Consider the following 12801-nt stretch of genomic DNA (forward strand, 5'->3'; position numbering starts at 1 on the left):
CTGGGCCCCCCTTTGTGTCACAAGAAAAATGTTCACCCCCCTCCCCCTCCCCGCACAAACACATTCTCCAACCACACACACCCATATTTTGCTCCATTGCGGTTTATTTCACACCTCAAAAATTTAGTAAACAATTAAGCAAATACAAGTAATCTGCAATCTTTAACGCTACGGCCGCACCTACACGGGTATTTTTGAAAACGCAGCTGTTTCTATGCGTTTGGACCTTTCGTCCACACGTAAACGGCGTTTCGAGTCACCGGAAACGGAGATTTTTAAAATTCCTTTTTTGCGTTTACGTGTGGACGAGGAATACAGAGTTCCTCACGCAACGTCAAAGGCATGTGCCTTTTTTCACGTCACGCTGTGCGCCACGTTATTGTTTACATGAGATGAATTGCAGAATGGCAGATAGTGAGATTAACAGTATTTTGTCTCTATCTTCAGGTTTTACATGCTTACATACACACACGCAGTTACTGTCCCTCTATTTAGAAAGGCAATAAAGATAATAAAGGCAATAATCACGGTGTAATTATTTTACATGTAGTTGTTTTTTTCCTGTGTAATAATATTCAACATTGCTATCAATAAATTTTTCAAAAAATGCCTCTCTGTGCAAAATGGGTTTAAAAACATAAACATACTGTTTGTCCGTGATTTGAACCGAGGGAACAAATCCTGGCAGGATGAGCCTGATATTATTTGTATCCCACTGTAACTTTCCTGTAAAAAGAGCTGACATCTCCAAAATGTCAGGAGTAGTTAGTCATTACAACAAGTGTTTGTGAACTAAAAATCAAGAATGTGGGATACTGTTTGTCCGTGATTTGAAGAGCCCAGCGCTGCTCCCGACAAAGGGAAACCAATTCTGCAGGAGAGACCTACCTTGGCATTTGTGCAGGTGAAGCCAAAGGGAAGACATGCTTCATATTTTCTAGTCTTTGGCTTAGAATGAAGTTGGTTTGGAAACATATTCAACGATGCTTCATCTCCTGCTTTGCATTTGTGTGGGCGCCCCGTGCTAGCAGTGTCCAAGCGTTGTTTTGTTTTTTCCCCTTTTCATACCGCGCCCCCCCTGCAATGGCTCTGCATCCCCCCTAGGGTGCGGGCCCCACACTTTGGGAAGGTCTGCATTAGAGGATGGATGGCTGATGACTTTCTTCAGTTAAATGAGGAGAAAACTGAAGTCCTTGTTTGTGCTCCCAAAAAATTGGTACCTATGGTTATGGAAAACTTAGGCCCTCTCGCTACATTTGCCAAACCTTCTGTGAGGAACCTTGGTGTAAATTTTGACTCAGCTCTGACTTTGGACACTCATGCTAATTTATTGGTTTGGTCCTGTTTTTACCATTTAAAAAAATATTGCTAAGCTGAGTCCCTGAGTCTGTACCACGCTCAGAACTGTTCACGTGTTTATGTAAAGCCTCTGTGGATCGTCTGCAAGTTGTTCAGAACTCTGCCACAAAGCTTCTGACCAAGTCTTCCAAATACTCTCACGTCACACCCCTGCTGATCCAGTTGCACTGGCTCCCCATGAAATTGCAGAATCCACTTCAAGATTTTGACTTTGACATTCAGGGCTCTGCATGGACAAGCACCAACCTATATCAGAGATCTTTTACATCCGTACATCCCCAGCAGGTCCCTGAGGTCATGTGATCAGGGCTTGCTGGTCGTCCAACATACGAGGCTGAAAACAAAAGGCGATAGAGCGACTCTGGAACTCCCTTCCTTTGAGCCTGAGATCGATGGACTCAGTGGTTTCATTTAAAAAACAGCTAAAAACGTATCTTTTTAAACTTGCTTATGGTTGATTTCTGTTTTTCTGTTTTAACTTTTCTGTGAAGCACTCTGTGATTTTTATCTTGAAAGGTGCTATACAAATAAAATTTCATTTATTTATTTGATCGCAGCTGCAGAGCTCAGAAAGGTTGGCCATGTTTACCACAGATGTGTGGCTTCCTATTTTCTTCTACAACAATCGGAAAAATCCGTGACCTGAGGAGAGCACCTGCTGGACTTTTGGGAGAGGAATATCGTCCTGCTCTTGTCTGATAGAGGATTCATTGGTTCGTGATCCTCCAGATTTTTTCAGCTGACAAAAGGTCCGGACAACAGGAAGGCCAGTTCCGCACCCAGACTCTTCAATTATGACTTCACAGCCAGACACCAATAACAACGGGGAACACAGAGGGAAGAATTACTCCAACACAGTGTATAGTAGAAAAAGACTAAATATGCCAAGAGAATAAGAAACTATTGAACCATTAACCACCCATTAAACAAAGGTCCACTAACTCACAAACACTGGGCCAGTGACCCGGACCATGACAGGCTTTCTTGGAGAATTAGCCATAATAGCCATAACATGAAAACCACTCATTGAGAAATGATGACCTTATGATTATAATACAATGTTCAACTGCAAAGACCTGATTCCTCGATAACACACAGAGACAAAAACGAAAAAACAAAACAAACAGCAAGCAAACAATTTATTTATAAAGAACTTTGAGACAACTGCTGGCTGGAAACAAAGTGCTGCACGCCTGGCATGCCAAACGAAAAACGTTAAACACAAAACAATAAAATCAGCACATTAGATTAAATTAAAGCAGACAAACAAACAAAAACACCTCCAGTAGGCACAGGAAATGTGTCAGATCCCAATCAAGCGTCCTGTACCAGACACCACAGGAAGTCTGTAGGTTTTGTGTCCACTTCAGGGCCGTTTGGGCAGCACGAGAGAGACTTACACAATACGCTACGTGCATTTGTTCGAAAAGAAAATGGCATAACACGAACTCGCAGGATTCGCATTTAAAGCCCAGTCACGATCTTTAAATCTCGGCAAGTTCGTCTGCAATATACCGACCCTTGAACCTCGTTTCCAAGGAGATGTCTGGTTGCCTCACCGACCTGCTCAGCTGGATAAAGGCAGAGGTAATCTCGCCATCACACAAAGCAAGTAAACACCTTTCTGTGCAGGAGCGAAGAAAAAACGAGGACAGTTTACAGCAAATAGGGAGCAAGATTGAGGCACAAATGGACGCTGCATTGAAGAAGGGACAAAGGAAGTGGAAATGGGACAAAGGATCAACAGACGTCATTTAACAGCAGTCTGCTTTACTGCCCCAGTAAACTGTGACATCTACACTCTGACCATCCCTTCTGGAGCTTTCTTTCACAAAACAGAGGAAATGCCGAATTATAATCTGAACGTATTAAGCTATAAAAGTCTGACACTTCCAGTGAAAGGTTTGTTATTAGGGAGAGATGAAAAGCCTCGATTCTTTTTCGACGATGCCAATACAAAAAGCTCATTTTGAACAGATGCGCTTCAGCGTAAACAAACTGTGCTTTTTCACACATGATAAAAACAATCATTTGTTCTCCGCAAAGAATATATCAAGAGTTGTTATATCAGCCTCCTGTTCTTCCTTTTTTTCAACCTGGGCACTCCTGTGTAGTCGTCACATAATACCAGACCGCTGGATAATTGGGCAATTTTGCAGCATGTTCTGAGTATTGTATGTCAAATTGGATTCTCTGAGCCTGTGCTACTGTTACAGACACTTTGATATGCGAAGCCCTCTGTTGTGTTAAAAGCTGTTTTATTATGTAGTCTGCTGTGTATGAGAAAATGATCAAACTACTGACAAAAGTGTCTCTCAGACAGTTCACAGCTGTATTTATGGGGGAAAATTGCTTCATTTTCACATCATTATTTCCATTATTATGATGACTTGTCTGTATAAATACTTGTAAGCAGTGTCTGATGATTTTTTGAGATGCACTGACACGGAAAAAGCCGCTAAACGCCGCAGATCTGTTTTTCTTGCCCCCTGTCAGATTTGACCATCACGCACTGTTCTAGTACAGATGATGTAGACGTTCAGCTTCATCGAGCTAAAACAGTGCAGATGTTTGCACCTGCAGATTAATGAGAAATTGGTTTCCATGGGCAGATGGAAGATTACCACATTTGCAAGTAATCAACACCAGATTTATTATCAGGTGTCATTTTAACCCCTTACCAATAATAATACGTGCAGAGTAGCCCACATGCTGCAGGCTTGAAGGGGTAGTGCTACAGCTGACAGCTGCCCCTCCTGGAGCCTGGTTCTCATAGAGGTGTCTTTCTATTAAAAGGGAGTTCTTCCTTCCTACCATTGCACCACTGCAAGTACCTGGGGTTGTCTCGCTAACCTTGTAGTGTGTATTTTATTATTTATTATCCCCTCGAGACGACTGTTGCTGTGAGCTGAGGCTGTTTGACCAAAATTGAGCTAATCTGAATGAAACACGTTGGTGCAAGTTGTAAGTTACGGGGTCACGTCATTATTGCAGGTCACAATGAGGCACGCTCATATGTGGATATTACATTTATGCTTTGCTACACCTTAAACCTCATTCTCGTCACTAACGTGTTTTATGCCGTGTTAAATTTATTGTGTTATGCTGTAAAATAAACCCATTGCCCCCATAGGAGGATGTATTTTTATTGCTTTCTGTTCAGAGATAATGTTTATATTGTATTCTTGTCAGAGCTTGGGTCTCAGGAGGGTAATGACAATCCGTGGAATAGATGTTCAGACTGCTCCCCACAGTGACAAAGTGAATTTTATGATTTCACCCGCGGCTCAGCGACTAAGCAAAGTCATTCAGACACCTTCCAGGATGTGGAAGTCTGGGATTTAGAAAGTCAGATATTCCAGTCTGGACCATAATGGTAGATCTGCTAACAGGCTGAAGATGCTGGTATGAAATATAGCCGTGATCAAAGCCATTTTACTTGCTTGTTAAAACACAGCATGCAGTTTTAATAGTAGGCATAGTGACGGGTGCACGCTCAGGCTGTCGTGGTATAAACATTGATGATAAGTGTGATATTAATGGTACAGTGTGTAAAACGTCACAGTAGACTGCAGCCATCTAAAATTTGTTTCTTTTCTCTCTCTCCCTCAACTCCATAATCAAGCTACAGTGGCTGCTATAGTCTGTTTACTCTGGAAGAGATAAAGTTTGTGAAATGAGTCGATGGAGCTCACTGCTGTCCAATGATGGCGATGCTGAGGGGAGCTGTGGAGGATAATCGGAACTTTTCTGTCAGTAAGCGCTGCTGTTAGCCTCTATTAGCTGCTGTTAGTGAAAGCATTAGTTAGCATTAGGTAAACTTTCTCATAATATCATGTAATAATAAGAATTATTTAATATTGTTCAATTTATACAACATCAAATCACAACACCAGTTGCTCAAGCCGCTTTATATTGTAAGGTAAAACCCCTAATATAATATAATATAATATAATATAATATAATATAATATAATATAATATAATATAATATAATATAATATAATATAATATAATGCAGTTAGTGCGGACAGGTTGATTGAAAAATCTAAATTGACCATAGGTGTGAATATGAGTGTGAATGATTGTCTATGTGTTAGCCCTGCGGCAGACTAGCGACATGTCCAGGGTGTACCCTGTTCCTCGCCCTGAGCAGGGATAGGCTCTGGCCCTGACAAGGATAAGCGGAATGGATGATTGGAATAAAGTATAATTAATATAATATCATTAAAATAATAATAAAATCTATAATAGAGAGAAAATCCCAACAATGTGCACTCTTGTACAATTTTCAGGACACTTGAGCCTACCATTAAGGTCAAGCTGGGTGGATGGTTGGTGGTTTGATCCCAGTCTGCTCCAGTCTGCATGCCAAATATCCTTGGGCAAGATACTAACCCCATGTTGCTCTTAGATGCATCCATCAGAGTGTGAATGAGTGTTAGATAAAAAGTGCTTGTGCGAATGGGTGAATGTGAATGTAGGAGTTGTGTAAAGCTCTTTGAGTGTGCAGATAGAGTAAAAATTAAATTAAATTAAAAGTAACTTATAAGGTGTACTACACATGTGGCTGGTATCTAGGTCCATGCATAAAACGTGAAACGGTGGCCATGTTTAAAGATGTAATTGCAAACGAATACTCAGTGTATATCTATGAGCACAGTTTTTCTGTTTTAATAACCTTAAAAAATGACTGGCTGTATCTTTAAAAAAAAAAAAAGAAAACAGGAAGCACTGCTATCATGTCACTGTTACACATTTATAACCCAGGCCTGCTCATGCCTGAACACTAAAAACTGGACACATTCACCCTTTCATTAGTGGGATCCCAGTGGAAAGCCTCCGGCTGGATGTTTTCCTTGTTACCGCCTTAGGTGCACGCTCACAAGCCTGCACTGCATCAGTAACAAGGCGGCCAACAACTTGCTTTATCGTCTTTTTTTACTCTTATGGGCGACCATAATGAACATCATGTTGTACTTACAGTAACAAGACTTCAAACTAATGACTGAGGCCATAAACTGCTTTCTCCAATCATACTATTCAATTCAATTCAATTCAATTTTATTTATATAGCGCCAAATCACAACAAAAGTCGCCTCAAGGCGCTTCATAGATACAGAGAAAAACCCAACAATCATATGACCCCCTATGAGCAAGCACTTTGGCGACAGTGGGAAGGAAAAACTCCCTTTTAACAGGAAGAAACCTCCGGCAGAACCAGGCTCAGGGAGGGGCGGCCATCTGCTGCGACCGGTTGGGGTGAGAGAAGGAAGACAGGATAAAGACATGCTGTGGAAGAGAGACAGAGGTTAATAACAGATATGATTCAATGCAGAGAGGTCTATTAATACATAGTGAGTGAGAAAGGTGACTGGAAAGGAAAAACTCAATGCATCATGGGAATCCCCCGGCAGCCTACATCTATTGCAGCATAACAAAGGGAGGATTCAGGGTCACCTGGTCCAGCCCTAACTATATGCTTTAGAAAAAAGGAAAGTTTTAAGCCTAATCTTAAAAGTAGAGATAGTGTCTGTCTCCCGAATCCAAACTGGAAGCTGGTTCCACAGAAGAGGGGCCTGAAAACTGAAGGCTCTCCCTCCCATTCTACTTTTAAATACTCTAGGAACAACAAGTAGGCCTGCAGAGCGAGAGCGGAGCGCTCTAATAGGGTGATATGGTACTACAAGGTCATTAAGATAAGATGGGGCCTGATTATTTAAGACCTTGTATGTGAGGAGCAGGATTTTGAATTCAATTCTGGATTTAACAGGAAGCCAATGAAGGGAAGCCAAAACAGGAGAAATATGCTCTCTCTTTCTAGTCCCTGTCAGGACTCTTGCTGCAGCATTTTGGATTAGCTGAAGGCTTTTCAGTGAGTTTTTTGGACATCCTGATAATAATGAATTACAGTAGTCCAGCCTGGAAGTAATAAATGCATGAACTAGTTTTTCCGCGTCACTCTGAGACAGGATATTTCTAATTTTAGAGATGTTGCGCAAATGGAAGAAAGCAGTCTTACATATTTGTTTAATATGTGCGTTGAAGGACATGTCCTGGTCAAAAATGACTCCAAGGTTCCTCACCGCGTTACTGGAGGCCAAGGTAATGCCATCCAGAGTAAGAATCTGATTAGATACCATATTTCTAAGATTTTCAGGGCCGAGTACAATAACCTCAGTTTTATCTGAATTAAGAAGCAGAAAGTTAGCGGCCATCCAGGTCTTTATGTCTTTAAGACATTCCTGCAATTTAACTAATTGGTGTGTGTTATCTGGCTTCATGGACAGATAGAGCTGGGTGTCATCTGCATAGCAGTGAAAATGTATGCTATGTCTTCTAATGATACTGCCTAAGGGAAGCATGTATAATGTAAACAGAATTGGTCCTAGCACTGAACCCTGTGGAACTCCATAATTAACCTCAGTGTGTGAAGAGGACTCTCCATTTACATGCACAAACTGGAGTCTATTAGATAGATATGATACAAACCACTGCAGCGCAGTACTTGTAATACCTACAGCATGTTCTAATCGCTCTAATAGGATATTATGATCAACAGTATCGAACGCTGCACTGAGGTCTAGCAGGACAAGCACAGAGATGAGTCCACTGTCAGAGGCCATAAGAAGATCATTTGTAACCTTCACTAAAGCTGTTTCTGTGCTGTGCTGAGCTCTGAAACCTGACTGAAACTCTTCAAATAAACCATTCCTCTGCAGATGATCTGTTAGCTGTTTGACAACTACTCTTTCAAGGATTTTTGATATGAAAGGAAGGTTGGAGATTGGCCTATAATTAGCTAAGACTGCTGGGTCTAGAGATGGCTTTTTGAGTAAAGGTTTAACTACAGCCAGCTTGAAGGCCTGTGGTACATAGCCGATTATTAGAGATAGGTTGATCATATTTAAGATCGAAGAATTAATTAATGGCAGGACTTCTTTGAGCAGTTTTGTAGGAATGGGGTCTAAAAGACACGTTGATGGTTTGGAGGAAGTAATTATTGAAGTTAACTCAGAAAGATCAATTGGAGAAAAAGAGTCTAACTTAATATCAATGGTACTAAGAGTAGCTGTAGATAATATTACATCTGTGGGATGATTATTGGTAATTTTTTCTCTAATGATAAAAATTTTATTTGTGAAGAAGTTCATGAAGTCATTACTAGTTAACGTTAAAGGGATGGTTGGCTCAAAAGAGCTCTGACTTTTTGTCAGCCTGGCTACAGTGCTGAAGAGAAACCTGGGGTTGTTCTTATTTTCTTCAATCAGTGATGAATAGTAAGATGTTCTGGCTTTGCGGAGGGCTTTCTTATAAAGCAGCAAACTATTTCTCCAGGCTAAATGATGATCCTCTAAATTTGTAACACGCCATTTCCTCTCCAGATTACGAGTCATCTGCTTTAGGGTACGTGTTTCAGAATTATACCACGGAGTCAGGTACTTCTGATTTGAGGCCTTAGTTTTCACAGGAGCTACAGTATCCAGAGTCGTACGTAGTGAGGAGGTGAAATTATTAACAAGATAATCGACCTCTGTTGGGGTAGCGTTCAGATAGCTGCTTTGCTCTGTGTTGGTACAGGGCATTGGAGATGATAACAGTGGGTGGATTATATTCTTAAACTTAGTTACAGTGCTTTCAGAAAGACATCTACTTTGATAAAGTCTACTCTTCACCGCTGTGTAATCAATTATTGTAAAAGTAAATGTTATCAGGAAATGATCAGACAGGAGAGGGTTTTCAGGAAACACTGTTAAATGTTCAGGTTCGATGCCATATGTTAAAACAAGATCTAGAGTGTGATTAAAGTGGTGGGTGGGTTCTTTTACATTTTGAGAGAAACCAATTGAGTCTAATAACAGATTAAATGCCATGTTGAGGCTGTCATTTTTAGCATCTACATGGATGTTAAAATCACCCACAATAATTATTTTATCTGAGCTCAGAACTAAATCAGATAAAAAGTCTGAGAAATCAGACAGAAACTCTGTGTAAGGCCCAGGTGGACGATAGATGATAACAAGTAAGACTGGTTTCTGAGTTTCACTGCTGGGGTGGACAATGTTAAGCATCAGGCTTTCAAATGAATTAAAAGTCTGTCTTGGTCTTTCATTAATTAATAGGCTGGTGTGAAAAATTGCTGCCACACCGCCCCCTCGGCCTGTGCTTCGAGATTTCTGGTAGTTAGAATGGCTCGGGGGTGTTGATTCATTTAAACTAACATAATCATCCTGCTGCAACCAGGTTTCTGTAAGGCAGAGTAAATCAATTTGTTGATCAATTATTAAGTCATGTACTAACAGAGACTTGGAGGAGAGAGACCTAATATTTAATAATCCACATTTCACTGTTTTACTCTTTGGTTCAGATGTGGATACTGTATTGTTCTTTCTTTGTGATTGTTTATGTTTAAGTTGTTTGTTGCTGGTTTTTAGTTTGTTTTTTGTCTTTTTGGAAGCTGACACAGTCTCTATGGAGATGGGTTTTTGGGGGGGTAGCAGGAGGAGAGAAGCTGCAGAGAAGCCTGTAAGACTGCAACTCTGCTTCCTGGTCCCAACTCTGGATAGTCATATTTTGGGGGGTTTAATAAATTTGTCCATATTTCTAGAAATGAGAGCTGCTCCATCCAAAGTGGGATGGATGCCGTCTCTCCTAACAAGACCAGGTTTCCTCCAGAAGGTTTGCCAATTATCTATGAAGCCCACATCGTTTCTGGGACACCACTCAGACAGCCAGCAATTTAAGGAGAACATGCGGCTAAACATGTCACTCCTGGTCTGATTGGGGAGGGGACCAGAGAAAACTACAGAGTCCGACATTGTTTTGGCAAAGTTGCACACCGATTCAATATTGATTTTAGTGACCTCCGATTGGCGTAACCGGGTGTCATTACTGCCGACGTGAATTATGATTTTACTGAATTTACGTTTACCCTTAGCCAGCAGTTTTAAATTTCCTTCAATGTCGCCTGCTCTGGCCCCTGGAAGACAATTGACTATGGTTGCCGGTGTCTCTAGCTTCACATGTCTGAGAACAGAATCGCCAATTACCAGAGTTTGACCCCCGGCGGGTGTGTCGCCGAGTGGGGAAAAACGGTTAGACACATGAACGGGTTGGTGGTGTACCTGGGGCTTCTGTTTAGGACTATGCTTCCTCCTCACCGTGACCCAGCCGCCCTGATTCCCCAGCTGCTTGGGACCTGCCGGGGAACAGCTAGCGGGGCCTACGCTATTTTCGGCTGCACCAGCTACAGGGGCCTGGCTAGCTGCGGGTGAATGAAGGGTGCGAAGCCGAGTCTCCAATTCAGTAATCCTGGCCTCCAGCGCTGCAAATATGCTACATTTGTTACAGATATCATTACTGCTAAAGGAGGCCGAGGAGTAACTAAACATCTGACACAATGAGCAAGAAAGTGCAGGAGGGACAGGTGAAGTAGCCATGGTGCTAATGAGTCGGCTACGAGCTAAGCTAGGCTAGCGAGACAGTACAGAGACAGTGAGTGAATACTTTGGCTATAAATTAGGTAGTGAGTACACAGAAAGTGTGCTTCGGAGGAAGCACGTGAAGATTATACTATGAAAGAAGAATGTATTTAAAAGTTGTTAATTAAATCGCTAAGCAAATAAGCTACTCAGAAACACCACTGTGTTTGAGCAGGAACAGGAAGTGATACTCTACCACAGAGCGAGCGAACACCAAGTGACAGCGCCACCAAGGTGTGGAGCTTCGTGTGATAGAAAGCACCTGAACACCTGAAAGCCCCTGACTACAGCATTACACGTTTTCCCAGAGAGCACTCAGCACTCTACTAATTAGCTTAGCCTGCTGAAGAAAGTTTGATAGGTGCCATCGCTTAAAACACCTGAAAGGCTTCACGTTGCGAGGTGAAAGAAAGGACATATTTGTGAGTGCAGTGGTAAATGGAGTCCCGAGTTCAGCCAGCTGAGTGGGTGAACATAACAAAATTGCCACGAAAACATCATTCTTGCTCCTCAGCTTGTTTGATTCTCATGCTTGTTACTCTTGGCGGATGAATTTTCGTTATGAGAGTGTTTTCTCCACTCCATACTCACAAATTCGCTTTATGAGGCTGAATTATTGCATTTGAACCCCGCCCGATGCATAAATTCGACCAAATTTGTGTGCATTCCCATAACCACCGTTGTGGTGGTGTGCAGAGGGCAAACGGTCCCCACAGCATCACGCACCACGATGCCCTGAAAGGATAAATGGTTTTATTTACAGCTCACACACTGTATGTACCCCTGCAGTGGTAAAACATTCTTTTTATTCATGCCTTTGCATTTGTGGGGTGAACTGCTGAGACGAAAAATAAATAATCATCAAGATCTCAGTGGTGTTTGTGTTCGCGATGTTCGTTATGTCCTGCCTACACTGTTTGCTCAGGGCGCAGCTGCACACCACGCTGACTTGCCAATTAGGCCTACACATTTCGTTACGCACCCTGCTGATTTTCCAATTACACCTACGCCGACACACACACTGGCGACCGTAATTAGGCCCATATCCTTTCAGCGACTCGCAGATGTGCATATCAGGAACGACCGCAGAGATTATCGCTCATACTGTACAGCTGTCAAACTCCAAGATGAAATCAATTAAATAAAGGTGGAAAGATGCGTGTGATAAAACGATAGCCTCCCGCGACAGCTTCGATTCTTCTGAATTGGTCGTATTTTTATGTTCACAGAGATGAGTGCTCGCGGTAAAGTGAATTAAATATGTGGTTAAATGAGGGTAACTGCAGAGTTTATCTCCCTGCAGGGAACTGAACTGCCCCTCTTCCTCTTCTAAAGAGTTGGTAAAGTTATAATGACACAACAAGACATCCAGAGGCTTCTCATCAAATCCATAAAATGCCCAAAAATCACTCTGTAAAGAAAGAAAAAAATCTTATGAAGTTATACATGAATAATGATCTGACACTGTGCCTGTCTCTAACCTGTAAGAGCTAATCACGTTTCCAGTATATTTGCCCTGAGAGGCCACAACACTAATTCTAAATTCTTCTGTGTAAAAGTCTCCCATCACTCTCATTTCTTTATATTTTGCTAGGAAAATGGGGAAAAGCTGCAGCTTTTTATTGAAACATGCCGACATGGAAATATAGCGTATAACACAATAACAGCCTGAAAGTGAACTTCGGTGTGAACAGCCCAGTGTGAACTCTGAGCAGCTGTCTGTCATCTCTGTGAGGATCTTCAGGAATAGTTCTTCAGCTTCCTAAAGAACATTCAAAGCTCTTGTTTGGATGTTTCTGCCTCAGGATGTTCCCACACTGCTTCAGTAATGCTGAGGTCCGGTCTCTGGGGAGGCCCATCCATGACTGATAGTGTATGGATGGGCTTTCACTGCGCTGGCAGTGTGTTTGGGATCATTGTCATTCTGAAAAATGAAACTGCTGCCAATCAGATGCAACCAT

The sequence above is a fragment of the Astatotilapia calliptera genome, chromosome 23 (genome assembly GCF_900246225.1).
Source record: "Astatotilapia calliptera chromosome 23, fAstCal1.2, whole genome shotgun sequence".
NCBI classification, from domain to species: Eukaryota; Metazoa; Chordata; class Actinopteri; order Cichliformes; family Cichlidae; genus Astatotilapia; species Astatotilapia calliptera.